Here is a 22,837-nt window from a genome sequence, read left to right as displayed (position 1 = left end):
TGGAAAGGGAAAACAATGGAGTGGGTAGTTTGTTCGTGGGAAAATTTCAATGGAAATGGGGTAGTGGGTCATGATTTGTTTTTTGGTTTTAATGGGTGTTGGATGCTGGCCCAGATAAAAATTGGGGTCTGCAGCTACTCATTTTACACATTTTTATGTTAACAAGAATAGGGCAAAGATGAAAAAGACAACAAGTTTTTGTCCGGTGCTTCCTGAAATTGGGCCTTTGTCTTCTTCTCGGTTTAAAGATTTCGGCTTGAAAATTCTTCCAGAAAGTAGTTCATCGCTGTCATCAAATCGAACTCGTCAGTTTTTGTTGACAGATAGCCCTTCTCGCCTTGAGCTATGCTATAAATTTGGTTTACCTCTGAGTTGAATGTAATCGAACTCGAAGGTATTTGGTTGGCAAATAACCCTTCTTGCCTTGAGCTATGTTGCAAATGATGTGCCTTGGAGCTGAGCATAGTTGAACTCGAAGGTCTTTTGTTGGCAAATAACCCTTCTCAACTTGAGCTATGTTGCAAATGATGTGCCTTGGAGCTGAATATAATTGAACTCGATGGTTTGGTGTTTCAATAGAAACATTTTCAAAGGTTTTTTTTTTTGTGTTTCAAGAGAAACTGTCTCAAGGGAGGCAAAATTTTGTTTCAAGAGAAACATATTAAAAAATTGGTGTTTCAAGAGAAACTGTCTCAAGAGAGACAAAACTTTGTTTCAATGAAAACTGTCTCAAGAGAGACAAAATTTGCTTCAAGAGAGACAACTTTGTTTTAGGTAAATTAGTCTCAAGTGAGACGACCCTTTGTGTCGAGAGAAACAATCTCAAACGCGATCGATAATATGCTTGTTCCTGAAGATGAATGTTGCTAGGTGGTACGATTCCCTTTGTCGTGAAGTTGAAACCGTGGATGACCCCTTCGTCGTGAAGTTGAGCCTTGAATTGGATATCATTCGTCGTGAAGTTGAAATCCAATGAATGTTGCTGGTGAGCATGATTCCCTTTGTCGTGAAGTTGAAACCGTGGCTGGCCTATTCGTCGTGAAATTGAGCCTTGAATTGGATATCCTTCGTCGTGAAGTTGAAATCCAATGAATGTTGCTGGTGAGCATGATTCTTTTCGTCGTAAAGTTGAAACCGTGGATGGCCCATTCGTTGTGAAGTTGAGCCTTAACTTGAATATCCTTCGCCGTAAAGTTGAAATCCAAGCTTGCATTGTTTCTAGTCCAATATATTTCACCGTGAAGTTGAAATTGGCTTTGAATGAAACTGGGAAGCCCATTCGCCGTGAAGTTGAGCTTTGAATTGGATATCATTCGTCGTGAAGTTAAAATCCAATCTAGAGTTGGCATGATATCCTTCGCCGCGAAGTTGAAATCGTGGATTTGTGGGCATGATATCCTCCGTCGTGGAATTGAAATTGTGAGTGGCCCCTTCGTCGTGAAGTTGAGCCTTGACTTGAATATCCTTCGTCGTGAAGTTGAAATCCAAGTATTGTATGTTGCTTGGAGTTGGATATCCTTCGTCATGAAGTTGAAATCCAATCTCGAGCAAATTGTTTCGCTTTGAGTCCAATACCCTTCACTGTGAAGTTGAAATTGACTCTGAATGGAATTGGAAAGTTGTTTGTCGACAGACATTTGCCTCTTCGCTATGAAGTTGAGCAACCACCATCAATTTCTGAATGTGTTTTTGAATCGAGTATCTTTCGTCTTGAAGTTGAAACTTGACTCTAACAACTGCAAAAATTTATGTATGCTAAAAACGATAAATGTGATGCTCTTAAGTATGTCTACGATGCATGCAACATGAATTAATGCCATTTTATCTCTTGGATGGAGCCTCATTTTTGTCTGTTGGTTCCTGCATGTGGAGGAAAGGCCTTCAGAAGATATGATAATTCGCATCAGAATGTGGAATCCCCAAAGATGCCCCAATATTCGATGTTAAATCTCCGAAAATGCCTCAATATTTGATGTTGAATATTCAAAGATGCCCTCATTGTTCCTCATTTTATCCTAAGCATGAGTTTTATGTCTGAGAGCCACATGTCATTTACCAAGATCCACTCTAGAGAGATTGTCTTATTTGAAAAGTGTTTTTCTTCTTCTTTTTTCGAGATTTGAAAATATCAATTAGAAGAGTTTTGAAAAATGTTTGACCAAAAGTTTTGAAAATATTACCCCTTTCTCGATTTTATAATTGAGACGAATCATAAAACCAGAGTTCATTTGATACCAAAGAATTAATTGCATGGTTAATCATTCAATAAATTGTAGTTATTTGACAAGTGTCAAGATCAAAGCTATATTTGGGAAATGGTTAAGTAAAAAAAAGTCTCAGGTTATTGTGTTTGGTCAAAGGTTTGGCATTTTTGTTTATTTGATGCCCAAAGGTTTGATGGGGTAGACTGTATGCTTCTCTACTGGAAGTGTTCTCCGACTCCCAGCTTTCATGGTTACGCTTGGATTGTGCGATGCCTCATCAAGAAATTTGTGCGATCGCCTCAGCTGCACCATTTATATATTTGAGTTGCATTGTTAGGTTTTTAACTCGAATCCTCCTTTGGTTTCAAGACATCATTCAGAATTTACGTCTTGAACCCCCCTTTGTTATTTTTCTCTATCATGCATTAAAGATTTTAGAAAACTTTTTGCAAATAAAAATTAATCCTGATGGGTGGGATGAAATCCGAAGATAGTCTATTCTGTTTAGAAATCCATGTATGATTAGAAGGGACTTTTAAGGCACATAATGTAGGTCATGGTTCATGGTTATGAAAGAAAAGGTTAAATAGGCCCAAACAAGTGTTTCAGGGTATTGAACCAAGGATCAATTCATTCTGATGCCTTCAATCCTGTCTTGCTCAATTTGAATCTGCTCGTATGTGTTTCTCTTGATTTTCTCTGGATACTCCATGATCTTCGAGTGAAGTGATTCTGAAATGATTGTGCTTGATCAATCTGAATCTCGATGCGTAATTTGAATCGAGAGAATCTTCGCATATGCATCTTGTCTTCTTTTTTCACTTTTTCCTTTTTCTTTATTATTTTCTTTATTTTTTCTTTTTGTTCTGATTGGATCTTCGCACTTGGCATTTGGTTCGCCTTTTGGTATTTCCTTTAGATTGATGTCGTTACTCATATAAGCAGATTTCTTCCACCTTGCCCCCCAGGGTGGAGGGTGATCCTTGGTTAGGGTTGAATCAGAAGAAAATACTATAGCCTCAAAAGGGGACACAAGGGATATATATTTTCTCCTGTTGTGAAGGGATAAAAAAAATAAAGTTGTTCATCATTTCATACATGAAAGTCTTCACATAAGAGTTATCCCTATGAGGATAGATTTTTAGGATTAATTTTATTCACATGAAAATAGTGTAATTAATGCATGATAGAATTATTTAGAATGAATTCTTTTTCTTCTTCTTGCTCTCAACAAGTCCCATTGTTCAGGCTCCCTGCGAGATGCCCCAAGTTGTGTCTTAGAAGAATGCTCATGTTCAAATGAACAACTCAATGCCTTAGGTTTTAATGGTATAAAAATGTCAATTTTGAGTCTAAAAAGACAATGGTGTAATTTTATTGACTCAAACAAAGGTTCAAAAGTTTCAAAAGGTAGTAATGTCAAAATATGGTCTTTGGTAATGACCATGAGTTATTTTGGGTAAAGAATTAATGTATTTTATTTTAGGGTTTGAGACAGGATAAGAGAGATATAATCTTGTCATATGTCAAAAATCTCTAATTCTTGAAGAATTAAAAGAATATTTAATTCATTTAATATTCGAAGAACTAAAGATTAAAGCTCGTTTAAAAAATTTAGCAAACATAAAAGATAAAAACGTGTTCAAACAAAGCAATGCTCTCAGTGCAAATGGTAGATGCAATGCCCCCTTCTTCGATTTTCCATGCCCCTGAACCCATCATGTTTTGGATCTCGCGCTTCAGTGCCTTACAATTCTTAAAGGAATGTCTGGAGCTTCCTATGTGACAACTGCACACAGCTTCAACACCGTAGCCCTTAGGATATGGGGATTTTTTTCTCAGATCATCCTGGCAGACTTAGTCCTACAATCAACTGATCAGGCCCCCACTGTACTGATTTCAGTTTTTTATTTAATTGTTAAAATCTTACTTTCATGTGGTGTCACGTGATTATGACCACTTCATCAAATCCTCCCTGACTTAATTTCATGTTTATGAAAATACTTAAAAATGAAATGTAGATGCAAAATGTAAAAATGTATGAAATGTTCGAAGCATTGATTCGAAAACATGTATGTTATTATAAATAATCTTTATTGGGACAAAAGTATTTTATCTTTTAAGAGACAAAAATATCAAAGGTATATTCTGGCTAAATCCTCTAGACCTCGAACGACTTCTAACAGGTTGACTAGTCCTTTGCCTTCATCTGTCACTGGTTGAATACCCTGTCGAACCGCTCTTGCTTCTCTGGCTGAACCATGCAAGTGTTGAGCTGCTTTTTGTACTTGTTCCCAGAAATATCGAATGATTGTATCTCTGACTTTCATCATTTGTTGAACCTGTTCTATAACAGAAACACTATTGAAATCCTCCATCAAAGAGATTATTTGAAGTTCATTTGATTGTTTCTTGAATTTGTCGATAATGACTTCCAATTCAGTTATCGTTTTGTCATCTTGCTCTTGTTGTCTTTGAACAGACTCTCCAGGATAGTAACCTTTTTATCGTCTTTCCCCTGTCACCTTTGTCAACCCATTTTTGAAAAGTTGACTTTTGATATACTTGATTGTGGGCACCACATCTTCTTGATCAAATGTGACACATATTTGCCTTACAGATTGTCCTCATTTTCTCTCTGAGTCTTTTCTGACCATAGCCGGACCCCTGCGTTTTTCATCTCTTGTATTACAACCCCTTTGCCCATCAATGCAGATTATTCACGTTTAACAAACACGTTTTTGGTGGATCAACACCTCTTTCGAATGATGCAAATGATAAAAATGAAATAGAAAAAAATAAAAAGAGTTAGTGAGGTAAAAATAAAAAACAATCATGAAAATAAAAGTCTTACCCTACATGATATCTACCATACGTGCTTATTATTCCTACCTAGACATGATCTCTATCCCGCATGCTAATTTTAAACAAATCCTAACCGCATATTTGTCTAGTTCGCATGCTTTGAACATAAGGTAAAGCAGGAAATAATTCAAGCAACCTAGGGTTTGGAATGAGGTTCTGGGGTGGGCTCTAATTCTATGTACTCTCACTGTTTAGGTTCTAAAAGGGTACTCGAGTTCTCCTTGCTGGTGCCTCCTTGGGCTTTCCAGACCCTCAGTCCTAAGCCCATTACAAGCTTATGTGGACTAAGTTAAACTCGAGAGGATACATTCTCTTATGCCCATACGGAGAATAAATTCACACGAAGACATAAGATATATGAATTCCGAAGGTTACTTGCTAGGCCCATACGTAGAATAAATTCCTACGAATGCGTCGCTTTCGCCCCCACTTAAAAGGGTTCGGAGCTCGGGTATTGAGCTAGAGATGACAATTTTGAAAAATCTGAAATCATTAAAAAACGTTAGTACAACTATTTATTTGAAAAAAATAATCAAAGATAAATAATAAGAATCAAATAAATAAATTAAAATTTAAACTTGTAATTTTCGCTAAAAAATACAACCAGAAATTAATTTCGACCTAACTCACTTACCTGTCCCCAGCAGAGTCGCCAAGCTGTCGCGACCGTCTTTTGGTTTGACCCCAGAATCGGGCTTTGACTTGAATAATTAGGTTAGAGTCACCACCGATCATTTTAAAACGAATTTTAGGCTGATCGGACACCATCTTTCATGATCTGCGTTTTACCATAAATGTGTTAAGTTTGGGAGTCGGTTACGGTCAAGGAAGGATTAACACCCTTGAACCGCTCTTTTGGTACCAATTAATTTATCGATTGTCTTTAATTGCAAAAATTAAAATTTAAAAACTCGATTCAAATTACTTACCTTTGACCTATTAAAAAAATTCCTCTAAAAAGTCAAAAATGTTAGATGAGAAATAATAAATAAATATTAAATAAATCAAAGGAAAAAATTAATAAAATAAAATAAAAAATAAAAGAATATTAAACTTTGAAAGTAATAAGATAAATGAAAATAAAAAAGAAACCATTTGATACGAAGCGATCCAGGTAATTTACTGCATTGAAAAATGTTCAAGTAAAGAGATTTAACCATGGTTTTCAGAATCGGACCGGTTAGCGAACCGATCATGCTATCAGTTCATTGGTTCAACCGGTCGAATTGGTCCGACCAGTTGGAAGAACCGGATGACGTCATAATTATTTAAAAAATTAAATAAAAATACCAAAAATATTTAATAAAAAATAATTTTATATATCACAAGTCATATTCAAAGCAAGTCATAACATATATGAGTTAAAAACCATAAAATCAAGTGAAACAAAATTATTCAAATTAACTACAACATAATATTTAAGATAAAACATATTAAATAATAAATATAATTATATATAACTATAATTAAAAAATAAATTTGGGGCTAAAAATCATAACAAAATGATATTATTTGATTTAATTTAAAAAAAACAATCTCACATGGCTAAGAAACATAGAAGAACATCCAAAAAGTCTAAAGAGTAAAAATATGAGAACAAAACAATCTCACATGGCTAAGAAACATAGAAGAGCATCCCAACTAACTTCTATAAATAATAGAGGTAATTTGACATTCAAAATCATGGAGCCTTTTGGTGAGCATAGAGTGAACTATTCTTTCACTTCAATTAAGCTCGAATTTTAGGCTTCAATCGAGCTTCTATTTTTTTGAGTTCAAGCCTTTTCGAGTTCAAGTTTTAATATTATATTTCGAGTTCGAGTTAAAATTGATAATTTTTAATTCGTGAGTTTGAGTCGAGTTGAGCTTACTTTTAAAGTTTGAGTCGAGCTCAGCAATACTCGAGTTCGACTTGGCTCGTTTAACAAACGACGTCGTTTGATTTAATTTAAAAAAAACAAAATTGGCGTTTTTTCCGATTTTCAGCCGGTTCGGTTCGAACAGTTCAACATTTTCGGCCGGTTCACTAATAGCGGTTTAATCGGTTTAGTTTGAACCGGACTAGGCAACGATTCCCGGTTGAACCGGCAGGTCCGGTTTTCAAAACAATGGATTTAACCGAATACCAGTCTTGATAAGTCATTGACCGCTCTTTGTACTGTGGATGCAATTATGGAGGGTCCCACATGCATTTTGACTAATGCTTTCACGTGATGTTCTTTGTAAATTAGCAATGTCCATTGCTTCCACGTGCCTATGGAATTTCTGAGCATCTTCAATGCCATTAGTCCCCTAGTTGAATTTCTTTTGGCTTGTCCCGGGGGTCGCCTAGCAGCACGAGCACCATTCCTATCCCCTTTTCAACTCTATTCCTATCTCTTGGTTATTTAATGAACTTCATCATAAAATAGAGTGTTTACTATCATCAATGAAATAAATTAAAAAATCAGAATACTATCCACACACGTATACAAATATGTGGTTGACAATGTGGATATATATAGAACGAAACAGATCATTATCATCTACAAACACAAGGCATAACCACACAAGTCTACACAATTTCAGTTACAGCAGTGTTATGGTTAAACATTTCCATCAATTCGAAAGTAGTCTGATGCAAAACACAGAGCTAGAATACATAATTGCACTTACTCTTTTCTCATTGTCTTGTTGTAATCTCTCTTCTTCAGTCTGAGAAGTTATTGGGAAAAGAAAAAGCACAGCAAGAACAGGCTGGGGAACCATTGCTAAGAGTTCATCATCCAAGCCGTAAACATCGCAACACTCAGCTTCAAGACGAGCTGCCTGCATTTCCCAACGAGCAGCTACAATGCAATGAGTCCACCTCCAGAGGAGTTATTCCTTCATCATTATCCCTTTGTGACACCAAGTTGCATCCTAGCTTTCGAAGAATACGATCGTAATGAGAGAAAGGATGAGAGAAAGCGATGAGGATGGAAACCTTTGAGGAATTTGGAGAAAGAAAGCGTTTAAGTAGATGGCGAAGGACGAACGAGCCACTGGTCTCGACTCGATCGTTTATAGCCACTACTCGACCCCTTTGAGGCCATTGATTGATGGCCTGGTCTAGCCCCAAGGCTTTTGGTTCATGATATTTGGGAAATTTTAAGCAAATAAAAATGGCAGAGAGAAGAAAAATTCTCGGGATAGATGTCCCCAACATCAAGTAAAATTATACTACCACCCCCACTCAACGAAACTGCACTTGGTCTCCCCCCCTCCAAAATGATTCGCGTTATTTCATCTTTATAGGCCCCAGAGCGTCCCCCTTTTCAATTTCTGTTAGCCCCCTAAAAAGCAGAAAGAAATGGGATTTGTTTGTTAGTTAGTGGGGGTAGTGGATGGCATGATGGAAAGGGAAAACAATCGAGTGGGTAGTTTGTTCGTGGGAAAATTTCAATGGAAATGGGGTAGTGGGTCATGATTTGTTTTTTGGTTTTAATAGGTGTTGGATGCTGGGCCCGGATAAAATCTGGGGTCTACAGAAGCAAAACCAGGAATTTATTAAGGCATGGTTAAAATATTTTTTAATTGAGGAGGGCTGAATAATTTATTTATTTATTTTTAATATTAATTAATAATTAAAAAAATTGGCAGGGGCTAAGGTCCCCTTGGCTCCCACGAAAATTCACCACTAAAACATCCAAAGTTAGGTTTGTGAAATTTGGAGTGTTTTCTGATTAAACGAAGACTTGATTTGCGTTTAGAAGAGTAAAACAAATTTAATTAAAAAACTTGAAACTCATCGGCCACTAAAGATGACAGTCAGTAATATTCAAAACGACAATAGATTGCGACAAAAGGAAAAAAAAGATGGAGAATAACAAGAAAAAGTAAAATAATATATTGATAGATCCAAAATGATATTATTTTAATATAAAATAAAATAACAAAATAATAACTTTAAATGCAGGGGCGGACCTCATGGTGCCCAGGGTATCCCAGGCAACCCCTCATCTAGAGGCAGACCTCTATGGTGCCCGGGGTATCCCTGGCAACCCCTCCACAAGTGCCACCTCTAATACAAGTGTCACCCTCAAAAGTACCACCCTTGAGGCTCTTGCAACCCCTAAATTTTTATCATGGATTCGCCTCTGTTTAAATGCGTATTTGTCTAATCATTTATGAATTGTTATATACCTTTAGTTGTAAGGGGTTCTTTTTTTGTTAGAGAAAATCATTGAAAATCTGTGAAGATTTATAATTGTTTGTGATATATGTTGATAAATTTTTGGATTGGTATTATTGTTGTGGTAACTATTAAGCTCGTTGGATAGTTGTACTGTGCGACAACGTAATATGAGTTTAATTTAAGACAGTTTTAATATATTATATTTTTCAATTTAACTTAAAAAATTATATAGATTTATAATATTTTCGGTTGTAACAAAAAAAATATTATAGTATGGTGGTTTTAAGGTTTACAATTGAAAAAATTATACAAATTTATAACATTTTCGATTGCACCCGAAAATGTTACGAGGTAACATTTTCAGTTCAACCTAAAAAATTATACGAATTTATAACATTTTCATTTGCAATAAAAAATGCTATGAAGATGGTAATATTTTCGGTTCAGCCTAAAAGGTTACGCTCTTGATAACATTTTCGATTCAACCTAAAAAGTTACGATTTTGATAACATATTTGTTTGCAAACAGATTTTAGCCTCTCTTTTTTCAGCCTTACTTTAACAAGTTGTATTTTAGACTCTTCATTGTTCGACTAAATACAATGTAATTATATTTTATTTAAGATTCCAGGTAGTTTTATAATTTTTTTTAACAATAGAAGAAGAATTTTGTTTCTATTTTTTTATCTAAAAAATGTGTTTAATATATCGTGAGTGAATTCTTTTTTTTATTGTTATTAAATTTACTTACAAGTTTACTAAGAGTATTGTTTAAAAAGAAGTTTACCGAGAGTATTATATTTTTCTCATTTTCAAGTGTATAAATCAATAAAAAGTTAATTTCACTTGGTAATTTTTAGAAACTCATTTGATTTGTTTTGAATAAAAATAAATAAATATATTTTTTGATTTAGTGGAGAGAAATTTCATTTCTAAGGTAATAATTAGAGTTCAAACTCACGTAAAATAAGAAAATATGAACATTCTTAACCAATCAACCAATTAATGATTTTCAATGAATAAATTTTACGAATTTCGAAGAAGTTTTTCTTTTTATTTAAATGTTTCTCGTATTTTAATTCCGAATTTTAATTTATACTTGTATGAAGCAAACTTATATTAATACTTATGTTATATTACTAACTTTTTTATATTAATACTTATATAATAAAATGAGATGTTAAATTATTTATATTTATATTTTAAGGGTTCTTAACAAAGCGTCAATGTAAAAATTTATACAAATAATAAGTCAAATAGAAACCCAATTTCATGTCCAATTTATATTAATGTGTTTTTTTTAACTTCAAATCTACTAGAAGATTTTTTCTTTTGGAAAGAATTGCATCATTTCTATATTTACACACTGAAAATTCAATCTTTAGGTTTTTTTTAGTGAATTCTTAATTTGATGACCAAATTGGGATTAATTGTGTTATTTCATTGAATGTTCAAAATGAAATTTGTTAGTATATAACCAGTTATTTCAGCTTTCTCCCACCAACCTTCATTTTAGGTGTCAAAGCAGGGAAGATTGGGTAAGGCCATTTAAAACTACACTGCTAGAGATTCTTGCCGGAAGGACACCAGCTTGTAAAGTGTCACCAGGGGAAGCTCTTGTCAATGGTAGGCCTGTTGATGTTGAACATTTTCGGAGAGTTTCGGGATATGAAACTCAAGATGATGCTCTAATTTTAATGCTTACAGTCGAAGAAACACTCTTTCCGGCTACCAGGAGGGAGGGGAGGAAGGAAGCAAGTTCTTGAGTGAATGGGATAATGAAGGAGCTTGGATCGGATCAAGTTGCAGCAGGTTCCTGGATAGGAAGGGATCAAAAGACGGCATTTCTGGTGGAGAAAGATGCGCTGAGTATAGACTGTAATCGATCTCATTCATATCGCTGCTGTTATCATGATTGATGAACCAACTTCAGGGTTGGATTCTGCATATGCAGCGACCCTTCTGAAATCAATGACAACCAATCAAGGTGAAACTATAGTTTTAACCATCCACCTACCAGGTTTTCTGATCATCAGATCGCTCGTCGTGTCAATGAAATATCAACAAATTCAGAACCAAGCAACTCTTTGCTTTAGCAGTGAAGAGATTGATCCTTACAAATGTTCTGAACAATGAAACGAGTATGAGCAAAGAGTAAACAAAAAGAATCAAACTATTAAGGCGAAATGATTACAATTTACATAAATTTACAGCATCGCCACTCTCAAAAAACAGAAAAAGGAACAATGTATAACTTTCGCCAAGCAAAACCTGAAACCCAGACTTTTACTTCAAAAGAATGAGGCAGATTTGTTCAAAACTCTAGCTATCGAGTAACAAAACAAGAATAGATCGACCTAATCGCTTCGGTCAAATATTGAATTGAATGTCATTGTAGCATGCGATGTAGGAATGTTCCCTGACGATGAAGACGAAGTGCCTCCTTTGCCTGTGACTCCAGAAGCATTGCTAAATTTATCTTTTTGGTCTCTGAGGGTCGTAATATCCGAAAGAAGGCCAGGCTTCGATATATTCTGGTCATTCACAGCTTCCTCTCCCATTAGCATCTTCACTACTTGAGACATGGGTGGTCGGAGTTTCGACATGTCTTGGGTGCAAAGTAACCAATCTTTAAGAACTTTTGTGCTTCTTCATCATTGAAGTCTCCGTTCAAAGATGGATCAACTAATTCCAGTAGCTGTCCACACCCATACATGTTCCATACCTGCATTAATAAATCCATTAGCAACGAATCTCAAATCATAAGTCTTAACACCGTAGAACCCAATCAAAACATAAGAAGCTCGGTGTAATACCAAAGTACAGAACACAGACTGGAGATATCGAGGCAACAGTCATGCAATTTATCTACACAAAAATATTTCTAGGATTAGATATCCCGTATAAAAGCCTAATCTTATCGAGTTGTAGCAATATGGTTAATGACTTCAGTTGGTTTCTACTGAGTCTGGAGAATTTCACCATGGAACGTCATATGACCCGAAGGCAACACCTGATGTGACTCTGCCATTTGACATCAAATGACATGGAATAAGTACAGAACAAAATAAGGAATTCAAGAACCATAAAGGTTTAAGCTTTTGTGAAAAAAGTAGGATACACTCATATATCAAACCTCCCCAACCAACGGCATTGATAAATATGGCATCAACATTATATGAAACATAGGCAAAATCTACTTTGGCTTTTAGCAGTTTCAGCAATTTTCTCATTGCAGATGCATGAAACTTTTTTCTGTTTTTATATTATCTAGAGTATTTATAAAGTTTGTTTAAGGTTAAAGCTGTAGACCAATGGATTGAGTAGGTACGTCAGATACTGAGAGACTATTCGGCCATTAGTTATGTCAAAAATGCATAGAGACTTGAATTACGGTAGTTATGAAGGGAACAGTAAGACAAGAACATAGAGAAATTCGTACCGTTTCAAGAAGAATTGCTCTGACACTGACAGTCTTCTGTTTGTGTTGCATCTACCGCATACAATTTCCAACAGCAAACGCCAAAACTGTAAATATCTGCTTTCCTCGTCAACCGACCTCTTATAGCATACTCAGGAGCGAGATAACCTCTATATAAACCACATAAGGATACACAAATAAATTGGCAATACAGAAAGGAACATACATAGATCATTAAACAAATTCTGCAAAGCTCGTACCAAGGCTAACAGTTTACCAAAAAAATAAGTGACAACAAGCATAATCAAGTAAAAAAAAAAACCGTCTGTAAAGCCGGATTACCCGGCATTTCAACGCCAACCATCCCTCACAGAAAAATGTATACCATTCGTTAAAACTGGTTCAAATGACCATTCTATAATATTATATCAAAATTCAAAACTATATTTTATTGATATTATAAAACCATCATGTACTCCATAATACTCGCTTCATTCACTAAGAAGAACTGACAAGTATATGAAGCTATTTAAAAACTTACTTTGTTCCAGCAACACGTGTACTTATGTGGGTCATGTTGTCTGGGAAAAGCTTTGCCAGACCGAAATCCGAAATTTTGGGATTTAGATATTTTCAAGGAGAATATTGCTTGCTTTGATGTCTCTGTGAACAATATGTGGTTGAACTTCCTCGTGAAGAAACGCAAGCCCCTTTGCACACCAATGCAAATGTTACGCCTTGCTTGCCAGCTGAATTGCATACTGCTATCTCTTCCACCTGAAAGGTAAAAAGACCTTAGTTTATTATTGTTCAAGCATATAATAACACGAATCTTAAATAACAGTAATTACCAAGGAGTGTTTGTGCTAGGCTGTTATTCTCAAGATAGCTGTAGACCAAAATCCTATGTTTTCCTTCCACGCAACAGCCATACAACTCAACCAGGTTTGCATGCGCTATATCCGCAATCACATTTATTTCCGTCAAGAACTCTCGCACTCCTTGGTTCGAGTCTGCTGATAGCACCTTTATAGCAACCATGGCACCATCTCGGAGAGTTCCCTGTCCATTGCAGAAAATAAGGTAAGAAATTGGAATCAAATCTTAAATAATAAAACAAGATTAGTTTCAAATTCAAGCATTTATCGAAGCATTGTTTGAAAATATCTGAACAAACGAAGTTTGCGATCACCTTGTAGACAACACCAAAACCTCCCGATCCAATTTTATTGGAATAATGGAAATTTCCGGTTGCCATTTTCAGCTCCTTGTAAGTAACATTTTGGTGTTCTGAATTCCCGAAACCTCTGTGACAATAAGCATGCATTAGGAACTTTTGCAAGAAGATATTGGATATTAGCAAGCATTTTCTAGGATGGGAGGAGGATTTTAGCCAAGCCACAGAACTTTACAGGCCGTATGCTGTTTTCTTAGGATTGTTAGTCCCAAAACTAGACAGAACATTAAATCAGGTTAGCAGCATACCTTCATCGATCTCTAAGGTATGTTCACCAGAGAAAGTTCTCTTCTTTCTCGAAAATAAAAATGAGAAACAACTCATCACTAGCAACTGTTCAAATTGAATTGCCTTCAGACAGATGGAAACCCTGCCCGGACATCGTAAGCATCGAATAGAAACATCAAGAGTATATTTACCATATCCTAGTTAACATGTACAGCATGGTACAGAACAATATAGAGATCATAATCCAGAATAGAACCAAAGAGGATTGTGCATGCAATCACTTCAACTAGATCTCAAATTGAACTTCCAAATGTTAACCTACTAATTTTAGAAACATGCCAATTTGCCTGAAAATTGAAAGGTCAAGGGGAAGTCTTGTAGATACCCTTGACAGTCACCTGGAATTCAAACTCACAAAACAGGTAATAATGTTCTCAATCTCCATAGTTTTTTATCACATCAAGAAATTATATGATCTGATCTATGGAACCACTACTATAAAAAAAAAAGGAAAAAGAAAAAAAAACCTTAATATTTTGAAGGGGCAAAAACAAAAACATTGAAAACCTTTGTAAAATCTTCAACTATACCAATTTGAAAGTTCAAATTCAAAGCTAAAACATTATAGATTAGCCCAAAAAACAAAAGCAACATCCTTTTCCTCCTGTTCTGCTAAGAACACTAAAAACTTTTGAATTTTTTAACCATTTCTTGCTGGCACTTAGAATCAACAAGGAACAAAAACGAGCCATAAAGACCAAGCATCACATTTGAGCATATCCAAGCAAATAAATACTAAACAAAGATCTAAATAACAATACTTTCTCCTTTCTTTCTCTGTTTTATTCATTTCCTATATTTTCTTGAAAACAAAACAACCCAGGTTTGGAAGTAACCTCAAATTCTCTTCCAAGTTGCAAAAAGACCCCAACAACCTTAAAATCGTGTAGTAGAAGAACTCTCAGGTCGTTAATAATGGTTTAAGGGGACGATCAGATGATTACTCTTTTTTGGTTCATCGAAGAGTAGATAATTTTTTGAGGAAATAACGACATTGACGAGTATAATAGATACAACAACAAACTACAAATAGAAAAACAAAAAGATACATAAATGTATAATTTTCTAACAAATCCCAATTTTTTACATATAAATATTCGTCGCTAAAACATCTTTCAATCTTTTATCATTTTCAACTTATGACGTCAATTAATTGATATTTTAACTATATTATCGTACCTTTTCCTCTTTAAAATGATTTGTCAACGTAATCATTTCGTGCAAAAATATTTAAAAATTACATTTTTTTGCTCAAATATTTTAAGATAGCAATTTGATTACAATTCCCACCTGAAGCTGATGATTTGGGTTTTCCGAAAAGTCAATTCAATTAGGGCTTCTTTCTCTCTCTTGACACAACCAGCCTGTGGAAATACAATTTTATTCATTTTATTTTAAATATTTGGACTTTATAATTTGTTGAATAAATTCTAAAATTTATAAAATACAAATCAAAAGCAAGCTTGTTTTGTTTTGTTCTATTGTCGCTTATTTTTTTATTATTCCCAAGTTCACATAGGGGGTCTAAGATTCCGGTGTATATGTGAATAAAATCAAGACTTAGGACGACTAAAACAGTAGTCTTTGCCAACCTAGGGCAACCCTTACCTATTACTGCTTTGACTTTTTCCCCCGGTTAATTCATCAAGAACCCAATTTAGCTCTTATTTTAAATTAGCCCTTAAACTTTTAAATATTTTAATTTCATCCCTAAATCATGTCTCTCATTCTGAATTAATTCTTAAATTTTTGAACATTCTAATTTCATCCTTAAACTATGACCCTCTTTCTAAATTAGTCCCCAAATTTTGAATGTTCCAATTTCATCCCCAAATTCATCCAAATATGTAATTAGTTTAAATTGACCATAGTTTATTTTTTAAAAGAGATGTGATATTATACATAGTGACCATAGTTTAAGAATATTGGTGCAACCTGTTTACATGTAATAATAATGGATTTAATTAAGCAATATCAATTACAAATTATTTGTCTTTCGTGTATTTTTTTTAATATTTTGTTTTAATTTTTTAATTTTTTTTTGAAAAAATACTTACATGTTTTAAACTTCATATCATTTTAAATAATGTATATTATACATCAGATTAATTTGTTGAATTTCAAATCAACAAAGTGTGCATTTATTATATGTCAATTAAAAAGTGTGGGCCTAATAAAGAATTAAAGGTAGGATGTTGTAGACAAAGTGAAAGTGACCAAAATGTAATGGACCCTTGTTTGTTCTCGGCAACTGAAATGTCAAACGGCTATGTCATAACTATAGCATTGTTCAACTTAGATATCTTTTTTTAAGGAATAATAACTTATTCCAATAGCATCAATTACAAGTTGTTTGATACAATCAGGTTCATTCAGGAAAAACCAAACTGGATTAGTTCGATAAGGCCCATTGAGCTAAGAAGTGGACAACTCTGTTAGCTTCCCTACACACATAATGCAATTTAAATAGAGGATGGTCAGCTAAGCTCAATCTTGCCTCATTGAGCAACAATCCAACTGTAGAAATATCCTGGGTCTTGTTAGAATTCTTGTTCGACAACCTGTACACATCGATATGGCATCACCTTCAATGATAACATCGTGCCACCATTTCCTGTGCAAAGCGAATGCCTTGAGAGAAAGCTGTTACTTCAGTGGATTCAGCCGTAAACAGAGAATTAATTTTCTTTGCCACTCCTCCAAGGACCATACCATGATTATCCAAGCCACAATGCCCACAGCTGCAACCCGAGTGCTTACAATACGCCTTATCTATAAATCTTAACCTCATCCTGATTTGGTTTGCATTTACGGGGCTACTTGGATGCTGCACATTATAACAATAAATGGTTTAGATGAACAATAAATGGTGTCGAGGCTAGCTTAACTCCCCAATCAGATTCGAGAATTTAAAATGATGTCTCTATCCGATTGTAAGTCCCCAATATGAAAAGATTGTTACGCCGGTTCCAGTATTCCATAGTAAATCAAGAAACAAATCAAAACTTCACTACTCACTTAGACCGAACACACGAAAGCCATAGGACAAGAACTTCCATCCCAATCGACAAGCTTGAGGAGACGGACATCTCAAGGACCGACTTCGAGTTGGGGCAGTCTTTAATCACATGCAACACCGATTCCAGCTCACTATTGCAAAGTGGACAGATACCATCACCAAGATTAACTTGCTTAATTTTTGACCCCGAAGGAAGAGCTTCATGACAAAGACGCCATCCGAAGATCCTGATTTTAGGGAGGACATTCGCCTTAGCCACATCATTCCAAATACATTCCACACGCAACGTCGGACTGTTCTGAAATAAAAGCCAATTGTACCCCGATTTAGCATAGTAATAACCCGAACTATGATGGCTCCACAACATCATATCACCTTGAACCAGTGCAATCAAAGTATTAAGGATCTGAGAAGCATCCTCCCTTGAAAACACCCTGTTAACTTTTTGCTCATCCCATCTTGCGCTCCCTGGAATCATAAATTCTGCCACTCTAACCAACTGCTCACTCCGATCCATATATCTTTCCACTCCCACTCTCCAGAAAAAAACCATCCTTAAGGGTCTCTTTAGCCTTCATAAGACTCGCTCAAACATAAGAATGACGATCCCTAAGTTTTGCCTAAAAAAACGAAGAGTTTGGAAAGTATTTAGCTTTAAGGGCCTTAAACGCCAAAGAATTCTTATCTTGGATAAGCCTCCAAATCTGATTACTAAGAAGCGTAATATTAAATAGGCTAAGATCCCTAAAACTAATTCCTCCAATTTTTTTTGATTGACAAACCTTGTCCCAAGCGACCATCGACCATCCTCTGGAATTTTGTTTGCCATACCACCAATAAGACCTTGCTTGAGATTTAATGTCATCAATAACCCCATCCGGAAGAAGATAACATGACATCGCATAAGCTGGAAGAGCCTGTACCACCGATTTGATGAAGACTTTCATACCTCCGAAAGATAGGAGTCGCTTAGTCCACCCCTGGATGCTTTTCTCAGTCTTGTCTTTGATGAAATTGAAAGTCGCACGTTTAACTTTTCCAACAACAAGAGGTGAACCGATGTAACTCCCTGGATCCAAAGCCTCCACGACCCCTAATACGCTAAAAAAGGTCGATCTATCCGCAGCGGGAGTATTAGAGCTGAAATAGATGCTTGACTTTTCAAAATTTACCTTCTGTCCAGAAGCCTCTTCATATTGATTCAAAATGCTTTTAACCCTGAGCAGCTCCGCAATAGAATTTTTAACAAACATAATACTATCATCTGCATACAACAAATGAGAAATTCTCGGCCCTCTCAAACTGGCTCTAATGCCCTTGATCTCATTCCTCATTTGAGCCTTCAAGAGTAACGCAGAGAGCCTGAGCGCAAAATAGAAACAAATATGGAGATAGAGGATCTCCTTGACAGAGTCCCCTCTGAGGAATGAAAGAATCAGATAATACCCATTAATACGCACATGGAATACACTTTCGAATAAGATTAACAAAGGAATCATTAAACCCCATTCTAACATAACATCCAAAAGAAATCACATTCAACTCTATCATATGCTTTCTCTATATCTAATTTAATAGCCGCTCCCTTATTAGGGCCATTTTTAGACCCCTTAAGATAGTGAATAAGTTCATGAGCCACTAAAAAATTATCCGAGATTCGTCTGCCTGGGACAAAGGCACATTGGTTTTCGGCAATACACATGCATTAAAGGCTTTAAGCGATTAACGATAACTTTGGACACAACCTTACATGACCGAACAAAGGCTAATCGGTCTAAAGTTTTTCATTAATTTTGGACTGGTAACCTTGGGAACTAACACAATAACCACACGATTCACAAAATGAAAGTCAGACAAGCCATTCAGAGGCTTAAACAAAGATCTACAAAATCACTTCCAAATATCCCAAAAAGAGTGGAAAAAAAATTGACTAGAAATGCCATCAAAACCTGGAGCTTTTGAAGGATTTACTTACGAGAAGGCAATGATGACTTCCTCTGCTGTAAAGTTACGTCAAAGCATCTCATTATCACTAGGCGAGATACATCGAACAGTGGCTTGAAGGATCTCATCGTTAGGTGCTGGTTCGGAAGATCGGAAGAGAGATGAGAAGTAACTAGTGGCAACACCAAAAATTTCCTCCAGTTTGTCACACCAAACTCCCCCATCACTCTCCAACCCCTCAACCCAATTCTTTTTTTTGCGCCCATTTGCTCTAGCATGGAAGAAAGTTGAATTTCGATCCCCATCCTTAAGCCAAGCAACTCGGGATATCTGAAGCCAATACCTCTCATCCTTATCCATAATGTCCTTCAGCTCCACTAATGCTTTCCGACGCTGCTCACAACTCTCATCCAAAACCGGACCTGAATCAAGCTGAAGAATACGGCTTTTAATGTGCCTCTCATCCCACTTGGCTTTACCTCTTCTCGCCCGTTGCCAAATACCAAGTTTTTCCCCTAACTTCCCCATTTTAACCGAGAAATGATCTTTATTATTCTCCCAAGTATTTTGAACAATTTACCGGCATTGATCTTCATTAGCCCAACACGCATCAAATTTAAAATAGTCCCTCCTAGGAGAGCAAGACATGTTGGCACTCTCCAAGCTCAAGGAAATCGCAGAATGGTTAGAAGTAGCCATCGGGATCGTAACCACGGTACACTCCGGGAACAAGAGCCTCCAGTCATTTCTCGCCACAAACCTATCAATTCTTTCGCACACAGATGACCTTGCACGAGTTCCACTAGCCCAAGAAACCATCCTATCTTAGGCCGAATGTCCCACAAATCCGCCCCACGAAGACATCGTTGGAACTCCTCCATATGCACCATCACTGGTTTTCGACCTCCTCTCTTCTCATCCGGATGGATAATTTCATTAAAATCTCCTCCCATACACCAAGGGAGAAAGAAGATAGAAGCCAAATGAGTAATCAACTCCCAATTATGCTTATTATTCGACCACGCACTTCGACCGTAAAATCCAGTAAATTTGAATCTCTGCTCTTTCTTATGGACTTCCACATCTATATGAAGATTCGAAAAGGTCTGAAGGAAGACATCAATACCCTCCTTCCAAAGCATCATTAGGCCCACGCAATCGTCCGCTCTTTCAACTGAGAAACATCCGAGCATCTTTGTAGCCAGTCTTATAGCCTCAGCCTTATTTTTCCGCAACTTAGTTTCAGAAACAAAAACCAACACTTGGTCCTTTTCGGAGATCATCCTCCTAAGATCTCGAATTGTCGTAGGGTTCCCAAGTCCTCGACAGTTCCAGCACAAGATCGTCACGGCGACTGGCGGGGCTGAACCTCAGCCACCGTCGTTAACATAATATCCCCGGTACGTTCCTCCGGTATTTCACTTGGGCCCTCCTTCTTGCTCATACCCACCTTAGAATTCAGAGTAGAGTCAGAAATATGCACCACCTGGCGATTCACTCGTTTAACCTTCCTCTTTCCCTTACTCGGTTCCCCACTCTTTCTCTTCCCCGAACTAGAAGAACCAACCTCGGCCCTCACACTTGGGTCTCGATCGGGTTGTTGCTCCTCCACAGCACGATCACGAACGAGGAAGATTTTCGGAAAAGTTTGAGGCAGGGAGCTATCCGACCCATTGGGATCTGACGGATCTGAATCATCCTCTGATTAGAGTTTGATGAGTGCAAAAGATATCTTCCCAGGATCCACGGTCTACCTTGGGGAATCCTTGCAACCCGTTCCGAAAGCGGACTGTTCGCCGAACTTGTCATTGACTGTCCATTGTTCTCACCTTCAACATAAATAATCCATTCTCTTCTTATTCTACTCTTTCTGTCCGCTTAATAGGCGATACTCTTATTCCCTGAACTGGAGAGGTTGCTACAATTGTTCTGAGAAACCGGACATTCGTAACACATGGTCATAATATCACACTATGACAAACAAGACAGACGTTCATATTTGAGCAATCACTTCCTCGGTTGCCCATTCGCAAGTTGTCCCATCTTGGCACATCTGCGCAACGGTTTGGTGCAATCAATCTCCACTCTAACCCGAAGATAGTCACCCATTCTTCCTTCTTGGACCTTGTATCAGTAGCATGGTCTTCCCTATTATTGCCAATATTTTTCGCTGTCTCAATCGCATAGCCTCAAAGGGAGCTCATAATTCTCATCCACACAGCTAGAGGCCTGAAGTCAAATTCTTCAAGACTTAATATAGGGTCAAAGTGTGCTATTGCCAAAATAGTTCCTTCAAAACTCCATGGGGTGCGTTTCAAAATCGCTTGCTTATCCGAGAGCGTTTTGAACTTAAACAGGAACATATTATCTTTTAAAATGCTTGAATCCATGAGTCTAGCATAACCCCAAATAGAGCGAAAGACCCGCAACACCACCTCGCTATCTACTCTTGTAACCAATTATCTTTGCAACGATCCACTTATCCATTTCCACCACATCATCTTCAGTAATGACCCTTGGTGGAGAGATATCCTTCGACTCATCCTCAGTGAATCTCAGTTGCTTCATAAGATCCACAACCTCTTCTTTTGAGAGTGTGATAGGTAAGATCAACCTCCTCACCCCTTAGTCTCCTTTCCCAATCCCGGCTAGCAATCCCACCAAATTGACTAGGAGATTTTCGATGTGAATTTCCCCATTTACAACCTCTGCCAACCCTTAATAAATTCTTTACAATAAAATATCTCTTCATAATACCAACCAAAATAAAATTATTTGAATATTCTATTTCCCCGAAAAGAAGCAATCTCTCATAGATTTTCCAGCCTATAAACTTGTCCGTACAGTGACCACAGAAACTGCCTACCTGCTCTGCCTGACGGGACTTTAATCTCCCGCCCCACGCTTGATCCCAGCCGATCTCACCTGCTGACTACACAAGGTAGTACATCGAGTAGACCATCCCCATACTGCATTGAAAATATACTTCCTGCTGTACAAACTGCTGCCATCGAAACAAATAAATAAGTTGTTCTCCCACTTACCAAGACCACAAATCATACTTAAACATCCTTAGATACTTCCATTTAAAATACTTCCAATAAAATCCCCGAAAGCAACCTAATATCATTTCAATAATGGGCTCTTGACTCGTCTCTTCAATCAAAAATCCCCCAACTTTCCTTGTTTGATAATTCCCTCTAAAATAATTCACCCCAAAATCACAACACCACACGCTTTCTCCCTTAATGGACAACTTTACTTTAACAAACCAAACCCATAACCACTTGCCAGTCCGTACATCAACAGTTGCAAACGTGTCACAACCTCTAATCTTTTCAATCTATCCCCTTCTACTTTTGGTAAACTAACTCCGATCATCTTCTTCTTTTCCCTTACCGGAACCTACTGATTTTTCCGACACAAAACTCCACCAAACTCCTTGATATGTTGCCAAGTTTCCCCGATCACTTCTACTCCGAAATCCTCCTCATCCATTCCCACAAACCATTTCGAGTGTTCCCATAAGCTACAATTCCTCTCTCTAATTCATTCCATTGCCAACGACCCTTAAGAAGATCCTGCAAAACATAAATCACGAGTAAGAGACTATAATGATAATAAAGACAACTCTTACCTTCAACTTCCTCCACTGAGAATGAACACCGAGAAGACTTTTGACAACTGAACAACGATCCAATCCT

The 22,837-nt window shown here is 36.7% G+C and overlaps 1 pseudogene; it reads right to left on the bottom strand.

Moving 5' to 3' along the window:
• Window positions 1–11,380: 11,380 nt before the first annotated feature.
• LOC120197840 lies at window positions 11,381–15,100 on the bottom strand (annotated as a pseudogene).
• Window positions 15,101–22,837: the final 7,737 nt, after the last annotated feature.

This window comes from Hibiscus syriacus, unplaced genomic scaffold, assembly GCF_006381635.1.
Source record: "Hibiscus syriacus cultivar Baekdansim isolate YM2019G1 unplaced genomic scaffold, ASM638163v2 tig00117056_pilon, whole genome shotgun sequence".
NCBI lineage: Eukaryota > Viridiplantae > Streptophyta > Magnoliopsida > Malvales > Malvaceae > Hibiscus > Hibiscus syriacus.
The sequence above is the reverse complement of the archived record's forward strand: the minus strand, read 5'-3'. Positions and strand labels throughout refer to the sequence as shown.